This window comes from Sus scrofa, chromosome 10 (genome assembly GCF_054392235.1).
Source record: "Sus scrofa isolate SSC_HxYL_T2T_F1_AM1 chromosome 10, Sscrofa_HxYL_maternal_Yorkshire_Landrace_v2.0, whole genome shotgun sequence".
Taxonomy (NCBI): domain Eukaryota; kingdom Metazoa; phylum Chordata; class Mammalia; order Artiodactyla; family Suidae; genus Sus; species Sus scrofa.
In genome coordinates this window covers 31,106,145-31,119,999 of record NC_139392.1, presented here as the reverse complement: position 1 = coordinate 31,119,999, position 13,855 = coordinate 31,106,145, and the positions used below count along the sequence as shown (strand labels likewise).

The window sequence follows — 13,855 nt, the reverse complement described above, 5'->3', positions numbered from 1 at the left end:
ATTTGTAGTCATAGTCAACAGTTTTAATTAATTGGATCTATTTAAAGAAACATTCATGTGGAGGGAAGTGGGAAACAGCTAAGATGAGCAAATACAAACAGATGCATTCCATGAGCCACCCCTAATGCTCAGATCATTCCAGTCCATCCATTAAGACCCAAACATACTCTCCCACAAACATCTGAAGACACACGGTGCAGCCTTCAGGCTCCTATTGGGCCCTATTTGCCTTCCTGGGAAGCCCCAGACTCCATCCCTGTTCCAGGCCCCACCCTAGTCTGAGTGAAAAAAAAAATAGCCACTAGCACTGTCATAGTTGGTTGCTCAGGAAGGACTCTGATTATCTCCACCAGGAAACATAGTGATGGAAAAGAGAAATCAGAGTGTTGGAATCACCTTCATCCTCCTGGGTGTCTCTGAATACCCACACCTCCAGGCACCCCTCTTCTTGGACTTCTTGGCCATCTACACAGTCTCTGTAGTGGGGAACATGGGTATGATTGTGATCATAAGAATCAACCCTGAGCTCCACATCCTGTGTATTTTTTTCTCAGCCATCTCTCCTTTCTTGATTTCTGTTACTCTTCTGTGGATATAAGGACTATCTCCTACATGGGTTGCATGATGCAGTTTTCCTTTGGCTGAACATTTGTGATTATGGAAATATTCATGTTAGCTGTGATGGCCTATGACCAGTTTGTGGCTGTTTGTAACCACTTGTTCTACATGGTTGCTATCTATGTCTCTTAAGCTCTGTACCCTCATGATAGCCTCAGCTTACTCATGGGGTGGGTTCTGTTTCTTGACACTCACATGTTCTCTTTTGGAACTATTGTACTGTGTTCTAACATCATAAACCACTTTGGCTGTGAGTACTCTGCCATCATCTCTGCCTCCTGCTCTGACACTTATTTCAACCTGATGCTGAGTTTTATCATTTCCACAGTCAATGAGGCTTGTAGCTTTCTGACTAACCTCTCTTCCTATCTTTTCAACATTGTCACGATTATCAAGATGCCATTTGCTTGCGGGCTCTGAAAAGCCTTCTCCACATGTGCCCCCCCACCTGATCACCATCACCATCTTATATGGGACCTTTCTTCTTCTTTACTGTGTGCCCATCTCCAAAAGATCATTTGTCTTCATCAAAATAGCCTCTGTGTTTTACACAGTGGTGATGCCCATGCTAAACCCCCTTATCTATAGCCTTAGAAATAATGATATGAAAGTATCAATCAGAAAGTTAATCAATGCCAAACCACTGTTTTCTCACTTAATGTAATTTTTATGAGCGAGAGAAGGAGTTATTTTTTAAATGTGTTTATACATTTTAATTTTTATTATTTTTTTCTTCTAGGAATGGGATTGCAATTTATTGAGAAAATTAGATAATATATGTGTATATATATGACCATTAAATCTCACTGTGCTTTAAAAAATTATCTTCAATTCAGAAGGAAAAAAAAAGAAAGAACATTCTGTTTATGTATCACTCCCAGAATATGAGGCTTACAAACATTCCTCTAAAGAAGCCTGTAAATTATCACCCTTCCTTGTTTTCTTCCCTCCTTTTCTGCTGCTTGCCTTTTCTCTTCCTCTCTCTGTCTTACATGCAGAAATATGACAAATAAGCAGACAAAACTCTGAATAAGATTTCTGTATGTTACTTTCTCCAAGAAATTAAATATAAAAATGCTATCAGCACTTTGCATTTCCATAAACACCTTCTAGTCGTTGTGCCTCTCTAACACCACCAGGAGCAAACTGCTTCAAGGACTGTGTCATATTCAGAACTTTTTCTTTCCAGTTAATACCCCTGAGAATAGGTTATGAGAGTCTCAAAGTTACCTCTTTGTCTCCTTTTCAAATGCATATAAAGTTTTAGAGTATATATGCTCTCATATCAAGCTTATTTATTTTAAAATAATATGTAAGTGATTAACTGTAACAGCAGTTCATTTTGTATTGCTAAAACATGTTTCATAAAGTTAATATATCATAATTTGCTAATTCATACTACTACTAATTGAAATTGGCTACTTCTCTTATGTTGAATTATAGATTATTTACAGTATTATACTAGTTTTAGGTGTACAGTATAGAGGAATTCCTGTTGGATTTAGAACATGATGCAGTACCCTTGAGGATGCAGGTTTGATTGCTGGCTTTGCATAAAGGATTAAGCTTCTGGTATTGCTGCAAGCTGTGTTGTAGGGTACATATGTGTCTGGGATCTGGCATTTCTGTGGCTATGTTTTCAGCTGACACTACAGCCCTGATTGGACACCTAGCCTTGGAAATTCCATATGCTCTGTGTACAGCCCTGTAAAGGAAAAACAAACTTATCACAACATCATAGCTATAATTCCTGTGCTGTTCAATATATCCTTGTTGCTTATCTATTGCATACAGAGTATTTTGTGTATTTTTATTCAATATCCCATAAATTTCCCCATCTCCCTTCCTTCTACAAATTCTACAGTGTTGGAAAAGATGAAGAAAAGAGAACTTTTGTGCACTGTTGGTGAGAATGTAAATTGGTGCAGCCTATTACATACTCTATGGAAAACATTATGGAGGTGTTCCTCCCAAAATTAAAAATGGAACTATGAGCAATTCTGCTCCCGGGTATTTATTTTTTGTCTTTAATGGAAACATTCTTACAAAAGGATGTGCTGCATTGCTCATAAGCTGTCATTCTGTGAGATAAGGCATATGTTTTAATTTACATCCCACCCATCTTATATCTGAGTTCTACATATTGCCCATTCTTGCCACCATTTAATACTGTCATGAGACACCTCACTATTTTCAAGTTGGTGGATGAGTAGTAATACCTCAATTTGGTTTACAGTTTAAAATCCTCACTATTAATGCAGCCATTAAAAAAACTTACAATAATTGCTAAGATTGGAGTATGTCCTAAGGCTGCTCTGATTTTCTAGATTCTCTTTATATGAAGAGGATTGTACTTGAATCTGGACATCTTCAAACACCAATTTGTGGTCTAGGTAATTAAACATTTTTGTGTCTTATTTAAGTCTTTGTTAAATATGTGTATATATTGATATCCAGAAATATGAATGTAATATAAATATATATCAGGAAATATTATGTAAGTTTACATTCACTAAATTAGTTCTTATTTAGTTATAAGTGCTCAGAGATGCTACTTACTACCCCCAACCACCACTCTGCAACCTATTACCAGCACACTCACAGCCACAGACACTGAAAACAAAGTCTGAATGGGGAGTATCAAAGTAACTCAAAGTTTGGGGTGTAGACTGAGAGGCTGCTTATTACATTTACACTGTTTCAGTGCTTCTGGGATGGTGTGCTCGCATAAAGCAGAGCTGGTTGTATTATTAGAGACACAATAAAATGGGACTATTATGTGATTGATATTTTAAAAATAAATTTTACTATTTTTAATAATTTTCAGTTTACTAAATAAAATGCAAATGTATTTCAGAGAGTTTTTATCACACCTCACTGTACATTGTTAGTATTAATGAAAATTGTGCAGCTTCTGTGGAAAACAGTATGGGGGTTTCTACAAATTAAAAATTGAATTGTATATAACCCAGTAATCCTACTTCTGGATATTTATCAAAAAAATTCTAATCAAATTTTCAAGGAGGTATTAGCTCTCCCACATTCACTGCAGAACCCTTCACAATAGCCAAGATGTGGAAACAACCTAGACATCTCTGTACTTTTGGATTTAAAAAAATGTAGTATATATAAAAAACAGAAGATAATTTGGCTTTAAAAAGATGGAAATTCTGTAAAATGTGACCACATGGGTGAACACTGAAAATATTTTGCTAAGTGAAATAAGCCAGTCAGAGAAAGAGAAATACTATGTGATTCCATTTATATAGTATATATAATGTAATCAAATTCATAAAGTCAAAGGGGGGAAGGTTAGTTGTCAGAGGCTAGTGGAGGGGGAAATGGGAAGTTACAAATCAACAGGCACAAAGTTTCAGTCAAAGAAGATGAATAAGATCTAGAGATGTGCTGTACAAAATGATGTCTGTAGTCAACAATTGCTGTATTGTGCACTTAAAAATATCTGAAGGAGTTCCCGCTCTGGTGTAATGGGATCATCTGCATCTCTGCAGTGCCAGGACACTGGTTTTATCCCCAGCCCCACACAGTGATTTAAAGGCTCTGGTGTTTCTACCGTAGGTCACAACTGTGGCTCAGATCTGATCCTTGGCCTGGTAAGGCCACAAAAACAAAAATATCTTAAGAGGGTATATCTCTGAGTTCCCTTGGGGTGACACAGTGGAAATGAATCCAACTAGTATCCATGAAGATGCAGGTTCAATCCCTGGCCTCACTCAATGTGTCAGGGATCTCGTGTTGCTGCAAGGTATGGTATAATTGACAGGCTTGGATCTGGTGTTGCTGTGGCTATGTTGTAGGCTGGCAGCTACATCTCCAATTTGACCCCTAGCCTGAAAACCTCTACATGCCACAGGTATGACCCTGAAAATTAAAAAAAAGATAGATTTCTGTGTGTTTTTAGTACAATAAAATATAATTTTTAAAAATAAATAATGTTACATTATTAAATCTAAATTTTATTTGGATTATATCAGTTTGTTTATTTTTTTTTTCCAGTAAGGTCCTTTTTATTTTATGGGATCCAGTCCAGGGACCATTAAGTTGATATGTCTCCCAAATCACTTCTGGTCTGTCACAGGTGGTAAATTATAAGCACTTTATACTACCAGTGATGGTCACCTTCATCCTTTGCTTCAGGGTATGTTAGCCAAATTTCTCTTCTCTACTTCTGAATATATGATTTGAAATTTAGTTGTTCCCTAATGATTATTTCTAGATGGTTCTCTTTTCCTTATTTAAAATCCTATAGTTCATGTTTACTTTAACAACTATGTATTATTTCAATAATTCAAAATCTAAAAAGTTAAGTAATGAAATAGATTTGGTGGTGTAATTACCTATAATGATTTAGAAGAAAATGCATTTACCATAGTGACACAAGAGACAGTGTTTCAAATAATTATATGGTTTTGTGGTCCAGTGAGTAATACTCCAGTTATAATTCTCTGCAGTTTCTATCATCATTGTCATGGAGGCAAATAAAAGACCCACAATCTGGCAAAGTTTAGACAGTGAATTCAGCTTTCAGTTTTTTTCTTTGTCTTCTTTGATATTATGTCCTGCCAAAAAAAAATGCCATTTTACTTGCATTCTCATTGAAATGTACTGCCACTTTTATTACAAACCTAAACTTGTTGGTATCTTAAAGAGTGTTTCATTCTGAGAAGGAAAATTCCAGAAGTCCATATAAAGCACTCCATAAATTAATCAAGATCTTCTGGTTTCAGGTCAGGTCAGGTCTCTTTTGGTGTCTGTCACTTTAGCTGGAAAAGATGGGATCTCCAGCTCTTACAGATTGTTCCAAAAATTATAGAGAGGCTTTCATATCAGAAAGATCATAGGTCAGAGACATTTTCTTTTCTTATAAAGGCCACACCTGAAACATATGGAAATTGCCAGGGTAGGGGGTAAATCAGAGCTACAGATAATCCATAGCCACAGCAACACCAGATCCAAGCTGCACCTACAGCTTATGCTGCAGCTTGTGGCAATGCTGGATCCTTAACCTACAGAGCAAGGCGAGGTATGGAACCTACATCCTCATGGACACTATGTAAGGTTGTTAAACCACTGAGCTACAGTGGGAACTCCTGGTCAGAGACATTTTAATTTTCGCTAAGAGGGCATGAACTCTTTCTGATAAATAAATTTTGTATTACAGAAACTGGCATCAGTGAACAATGAAGAAGATGCAAAAAAATCGTAGGATATTTGTTGATTTTTAAATATCATAGACCCAGTTTCAATCTGAGAACAAAGCAATCCTAATCCAGGTATATTTGCCAAAACTATTTGAAATTGCTAGGGTTGAATACTAAGTCATTTCCTGAGTATCATTTGTTATTAATGTAATTATTCCAATAAATCAGAATTATCAATCTCTTTAATATGCTAGGGTTTTGCTAATATTCTCAAGAGTTGAAGAATACTCATTTTTTGAAATAGCCTGTGAACAGGAAGTTCCCTTGTTGTACAACAGGTTAAAGATCTGGTGGTGTCACTGCAGCTGTGTCACAGGCTCCAACTGCATTACCAGTTGAATCCTTGCCCCAAGAACTTCCACACACCACCAAATGCAGCTGAATAAATAAAATAAATAAATAAATAAATAAATAAATAAATAAATAAATAAATAGTCTGAATAATAATGGATATTAGCAGTTTATCTTCCCAGTCCCATTTGCTATTGGGAAGATATAATCAGAAAACCTTCTCTCCCTGTGCTTCCCATCTGACAGCTATCACCATCTTCCATGAAACTATTCTTTTTTTATTACTCAATGGATTTATTACATTAATAGTTGTACAATGAAATAACATTTCTATCCTAAACCCCCAGCATTTCCCAATGCCCAACCTCTCTCCTTTGGAAACCATAAGTTTTTCAAAGTTTGAGTCAGTATCTGTTCTGCAAAGAAGTTCATCGTTTCTTTTTTTCAGATTCCACATCAGTGAAAGCATTTGATCTTGGTGTCTCATTGTCTGACTGACTTCACTTAGAATGTTAATTTCTACGTTCATCCATGTGGCTAAAAATGCTGTCATCTATTCTTTAAATGTCTAAGTAATATTCCATGGTGCATAGGTACTACATCTTCTTGATCCACTCCTCTGTTGATGGACATTTAGGTTGTTTCCATGTCTTGGCTATTGCAAATAGTGCTACAATGAACATGGGAGTATGTGTGTCTTTGCAAGTCATTGTTTTCTCTGGGTAGATGCCCGGGAGTGGGATGGCTGGAACAAATGGTAGTTCTATTTTTAGTTTTCTGAGTGATCTCCATACTGTTTTCCACAGTGGCTGCAGCAGTTTACAATCCCACCAACAGTGTTATAGGGTTCCTTTTTCTCCACGCCCTCTCCAGCACTTATTGTTTGTAGACTTTTTGATGATGGCCATTCTGGCTGGTGTAAGGGGGTACCTCATAGTGGTTTTGATTTGCATTTCTCTTATAAAGAGTGATTTTGAACATCTTTTAATGTATTTTTTGGCCATGCATTTGTCTTTGGAGAATTGTCTGTTTAGATCTTCTGCCAATTTTTTGATTTTTTTTTGTATTGAGCTGCAGAAGGTGTTTATAAATTTAGGAGATTAATCCCTTGTCAGTCAATTCATTTGCAAATATTTTTCCCATTCTCTGGGTTGTCTTTTCACATTTTTTAGGGTTTCATTGCTGTGCAGAAACTTTTAAGTTGAATCAAGTCCCATTCATTTATATTTGTTTTTACTGTCATTACTCTAATAGGTGGATCTGAAAAGATGTTGCTGTCCTTTATGTCAGAGAGTGTTTGGCCTATGTTTTCCTCTAGGAGTTTGATAGTGTCTGGTCTTACACCTAGGTCTTTAATCCATTTGGAGTTTATTTTTGTGTATGGTGTTAGGGAGTGTTCTAATTTTGTTCTTTTAGATGTGGTGTCTGGTTTTCCAAGCACCACTTATTGAACAAGATGTCTTTTCTCCATTATATATTCTTGCCTCAGTTAGCTGTAGGTGCATGGGTTTAATTCTGGGCTTTCTATCCTGTTCTACTCATCTCTATTTCTGTCTTTGTGCCAGTACCATATGGTTTTGATGACTGTTGCTTTGTAGTATAGTCTGAAGTCAGGGATTCTGATTCTTACAGCTCCATTTTTCTTTTTCAGGATGTCTTTGGCTATTCTTGGTCTTTTGTGCTTCCAAACAAATTTTAAAATATTTTGTTCAAGTTCTGTGAAAAATGTCCTTGGTAATTTGATATGGATTGCCTTGAATCTGTAGATTGCCTTGGTTAGTATAGTCATTTTGATAATATTGACTCTTCCAAGCCAAGAGCATGGTATATCTTTCCATCTATTTGTGTCATCTTTGATTTCTTTCATCATTGTCTTATAGTTTTCAGAGTAAAGGTCTTTTGTTTCTTTAGGTAGGCTTACTCCTAGGTATTTTATTCTTTTGGATGAGATGGTGAACTGAATTGCTTCCCTAATGTCTCTTTCCAATATTTCATTGTTAGTATATAGAAACACTGTTGATTTCTGTATATTGATTTTGTATCCTGTGACTTTGCCAAATTCATGGATGAGCTAGTTTTCTGGTAGAGTCTTTAGGATTCTGTAGGTATAGTATCATGTCATCTGCAAATAGCAATGGTTTTACTTCTTCCTTTCCAATTTGGATTCCTTTTATTTCTTTTACTTCTCTGATTGCTGTGGCTAGGACTTCCAAAACTATGTTGAATAGTAGTGGCAAGAGCAAACATCTTTGTCTTGTTCCTGATCTCAGCGGGAATTCTTTTCAGCTTTTTACCATTGAGAATGATGTTAGCTGTGGTTTGTCATATATGGCCTTTATTATGTTGAGGTAGGTTCCCTCTATGCCCACATTCTGAAAGTTTTTTTTTTTTATCATAAATGGGTGTTGGATTTTGTCAAATGCTTTTTTATGCATCTATTGAGAGGATCATATGGTTTTTATTCTTCAGTGTATCACACTGATTGATTTTCAGATATTGAAGAATCATTGCGTCCCTGGAATAAATCCCACTTGCACATGATATACAATCCCTTTAATGTATTGTTGGGTTTGGTTTGCTAGTATTTTGTGGAGGATTTTTGCATCAATGTTCATCAGTGAAACTGGCCTCTAGGTTTCTTTGTTTGTGGTGTCTTTGTCTAGTTTTGGTATCAGGGTGATGGTGGCCTCAGAGAATGAGTTTGGGAGTGTCCCTTCCTCAGTGATTTTTTTGGAATCATTTCACACAGATAGGTATTAACTCTTCTCTAAATATTTGATAGAATTCACCTGTGAAGCCATCTGGTCCTGGACTTTTGTTTGTTTGAAGTTTTTTAAATCACTGTTTCAATTTCAGTCTTGTGATTGGTACATTCATCTTTTCTATTTCATCTTGGTTTACTCTCAGAATATTGTACTTTTCTAAGAATTTTTCCATTTCTTCTGGGTTTTCTGTTTTATTGGTGTACAGCTGCATATAGTGGTCTCTTATGATCCTTTGTATTTCTGTGATGTTACTTCTTTTTCATTTCTAATTTTATTGATTTGAGTCCTCTCCCTTTTGTTCTTGATAAGTTTGTGTAAGGGTTTATCAATTTTGTTGATCTTTTCAAAAAAAATCTTTTCATCTCATTGATTTTTTCTAGGGTTTTCTTTGTTTCTATTTCATTGATTTCTGCTCTGATCTTTATGATTTCTTTCCTTCAACTAACTTTAGGTCTTGTTCGTTCTTTTCCCTCTAGCTGCTTTAGATGTAAAGTTACCTCATTTATTTGACTTTTTTCTTGTTTCCTGAGGTGGGCTTGTATTGCCATAAACTTTCCTCAGAATAGGTTTTGCCGCATCCCATAGGTTTTGGAGTTTTGTGTCTTTGTTGTCATTTGCTTCTAGGTATTTTTCAATTTCCTCATTGATTTCTTCAGTGATCCATTTGTTGTTTAGTAGAATGTTTGTTAGTCTCCATGTATTTGTTTGTTTTTTTTTTGCACTTTTTTTTCCTTGTTGTTGATTTCCAATCATATAGCGTTGTGGTTGGAAAGGATGCTTGATATGATTGTAGTTTTCTTAAAGTCACTGAGGTTATATTTGTAACCCAGGATGTGATCAATCTTATAGAATGTTCCATGTGCACTTGAGAAGAATGTGTATTCTTTTGCTTTTGGATGGAATGTCCTATAAATGTCTATGAAGTCCATCTGGTCTAAAGCTTCATTCAGGGCCTGTATTTCCTTATCGATCTTTTGTCTGGATGATCTGTCCATTGCTGTCAGTGGGTTGTTAAAGTGCCCCACTATGATTGCCCTATTGATGATTTGTCCTTTTAAGGTTGTTATCAGCTGCCGTATATATTGTGGGGATCCTATGTTGGGTGTGTAGATATTTCAATTTGTTAAGTTTTCTTCATGGGTTGATCCTTTGATCATTATGTAATGTCCTTCTTTGTCTCTTAAAATATTCTTCATTTTAAAGTCTATTTTGTCTGATATGAGTATTACTACTCCAGTTTCTTTTGATTGCTGTTTGCATGGAATATTTTCTTTCATCCTCTCACTATCAATTTGTATGTGTCCCTAGAAGTGAAGTGGGTCCTTGAAGACAGCATATATATGGATCTTGTATTTGTATCCATTCAGCCAGTCTATGTCTTTTGGTTGGGGCATTTAGTCCTTTTAAGGTAATTATTGATATGTATATTATTATTGCCATTTTTATTAATTGTTTTGGATTTTTTCCTCTTTTTTCTTTCCTTCTTTTGTTCTCTACACTTCTGGGATGATAACTATTTTTAATGATGTATTTGAATTGATTTTTCTTATTTTTTGTGTATCAATTATAGATTTTTCATTTGCAGTTACTCTGAAGTTTTGATATAAGAGTCTATATATATACAATATTGTTTTAAGTTGTTGGTTTCTTAATTGCAAGTGCATCTCAATTTCTTGCATTTGTACCCTCCTCTTCTCATGATTTTTGATTTTGGTGTCATAATTGTGCATGGATGATTCATATCTTTACTGTATATATACCTTTAGTGGTGAGACTTGTCATTTGTGATATTTTGTTTTCTTATTACAGCCTTTTCTTTTCTGCCTAGAGAAATTCTTTTAGTATTTGTTGTAAGGCTGGTTTAGTGTTGCTGAATTCTCTAAACTTTTGCTTATCTGTGAAGGTTTTGATTTCTCCTTCAAATCTGAATGAGAGCCTTGCTGGGTAAAGTAACCTTGGTTGGAGGTTTTTTCCTTTCATCACGTTAAGTATATCATGCCACTCCCTATGGCCTGCAGAGTTTCTGCTGAAAAATCTGCTGATAAACTTATTGGGGTTCCCTTGTATGTTACTTGTTTCTTTTCCCTAGCTGCTTTCAAGATTTTCTCTTTGTCTTTAATTTTGGTCATTTTGATTAATATGTGTCTTGAGGTGTTCTTCCTTTGGTTTATTTTATATGGTACTCATTCCACTTCCTGGATTTGAGTGAGTGGTTCCTTTCCCATGTTAGGGAAGTTTTTGGTTATTATCTCTTCAAATATTTTTTCTGTCACTTTCTCTCCCTCTTCTCCTTCTGGCACCCCTATAATACAGATGTTGGTGTGTTTAACATTGTCCCAGAGTTCTCTGAGACTCTCATCATTTCTTTTCAATCTTTTTTCTCTTTTCTGTTCTGCACCTGTGATTGCCACTAATTTGTCCTCCACCTTGCTTATTCATTCTTCTGCCTCCTGTATTCTGCTTTTGGCTGCTTCTAATGAATTTTTTACTTCAGTTATTGTGTTTTGGATCTCTTCCTGCTTAAGTTTTATCCTGTATTTCTTTTCTCAGTATTTCCTATGAGTTATCCATTTTTGCCTCCAGTTTATTTCTAATGTCTTTTACCATTTTCAGCATCAACAGTCTAAAGTCTTTTTTCCTGGAGGCTGAGAATCTCCTTGTCACTTACCTGTTATTCTAGGGTTTATTCTTTCTCCCTTATATGAGTTATGGTTTTCTGTCTTTTCATTTTCATAGGTTTTTTATGTGGGGACCTTTTTACAGATAATAGAGTTGTAGGCTCTCTTACTTCTGGTGTCTGCCCCCCTTGTGGCTGAAGTTGGTACATGGTCTGCTGTAGGCTTCCTGATGGGAGTGACAGGTGCCTTCCCACTGGTAGGCAGAGCTGATTCCTATCTCTCTGATGTGTGGAGTTTTGTCTCTGGGTGAGATTAGAAAAACGGTTCTTTTCCTTTGTTGTATGCCTAACCCTAAAACTTTTTGGCTTACAGTTAAAGTGGCTTCTGTGCTCTACACAGTGGTGATTCCCATGCTGAATCCCTTGATCTACAGCCTTCAGAATAAAGATATGAAAAACACATTCAGAAAATTAGCTGTCACAAAATTTCTTGTCACTCATTACAATATTGTTATATTCATTATATTATTTCCAAAGATATTATCATTTACTGTGCTAGCTACAGATTGTCAATAAAGTACATCACTGTTTCCAAAGGCAATAATAATTATTTATGTTGAGCAAAATAGCCAGAATCCAAGTCATGCTGTTTATACGTCTCAAAGAACATATACTGTCTACACAGAAAAAGACAGAAAAATCATAGAGTAAATTCAATAGCAGTTGTCTCTGAATTGTTGCATTTGAGCAGACTAATCTTTCACTTTATATTTTACTGTAGTCACCATGTTTTCCAATACAGTTTGTATATTTTTCTGTAATTCATTTTTTAGAAGAACTTCATGAAATAGGCTAGGAGAGGCACAGCCTCCAGTGATTTTGAAGAAGCATGCTTCTTGTAAATAACCACCTGGGAGAGCATTCAATCTAATCTCTGAGATTATTTTATATATTAAAAAAAAGAGTTCAGTAAATATTCTCTGGGGTCCAAATCCCCAAGGTCATGGAGGCAAACAGAAGCCCTGCATCATAGAATCAGATTCAGCTTCCAAACCTTTTCAATTTCTCTCCCACTCTTCCTTTCTCTGAGTTTTTCTGGATATAAAGAAAGAAATATATTGCAGTCACATTAATTTAAATTCACTGTGGACTCCTGCATATGGACCAACCTCTCAATGTTTTACATGATGTTTGAATTCTGAGAGGGAACTTCCCTGGAGTCTATTAATCATGGAAACACAATAAGCAGGTGAGTTGATTACAGGTCATGTGACCTACCTTATGCTATCTTTTTCTTATATGGTGAACTCTGAGATCCTTCAACCTCTAAGGTAGGGGACAATCTTTGTCAGTCTCAGAGCTGGATATCTCCTGAGTCCATCTTACTGAAGGCTCTCATTGAAAAACTTTGTCATACCTGTTTTCCTGGGGCATTATCCTGATTTTTGCATTGAGAATATCCACCATGTGTCTGGTATTGATGTCATAATGAAATTTCTAAAAAGAATATAATGTCTGAGAATGCCCTCAAATTCAGGAAAAGGATCTGAGCTCCCCTCTTTGATGCCCCAAATTGTACCCACATTTCTATTGCTGCCCACTTTGGACATTGGTCTGTTTCTTAGTTTTGTTTTTGTTATTTTAATAAGTTTTTTTAAAAATAACACTAATTTTGAAAGTTTCTTTGTGGTGCCTTGAATTAAGGATCAGGCATTATCACTGCAGTGGCTGGGGTTGCTGCTATAGTGCTGGTTCAATCCATGGTACAAGAAATAACACATGCCATGGGTTCAGCCCCAATACATCTCTCTCTCTCTCTCTCTTTCGCTCTCTCTCATACACACACACAGCACTAAGAATTCGAAGGAGTGATGATGGGAAACATACTTCTTCTGGGCTCCACAATTATCAGACTGTGCTAAGTATATTAACTTCATACTTATGCACCTATGCGTTATGTATTATCATTTTATCATTACTGATGAAGTAGTGGAATCTCAGAAAATCTGAGTGGTTTACCAAAGATCACAAAGTAAGTGACAAACCTAGAAATGAATTTAAATCTGCTTACAAACCCATGCTTCTTTCATTATGTTGGTCTGTCGTTAGCTCTTTTCTTCTTTCCTGACCATTCCCTCTTCTGCATGTAGGACATACATTTTTTTCTGAGTATCCAGAATAACATAAAGCTATGAAATATATAATAGTTTCTTTCTAACTTGACCTGGTCAAACAAAATTGAAGTGACACTTGTATTTATGAGGGTCATACTAACAGTATTTTATTAACCTGAACATTTCAAACATGGGTTTGTTATTAGCTAACTTACTTTTAAAATCATT

General features: G+C 35.8%; 1 pseudogene; it reads left to right on the top strand.

The window, feature by feature from the left end:
* The first annotated feature begins 364 nt into the window (after positions 1–364).
* Positions 365–1,282, top strand: LOC146398920 (olfactory receptor 1165-like; annotated as a pseudogene).
* Positions 1,283–13,855: the final 12,573 nt, after the last annotated feature.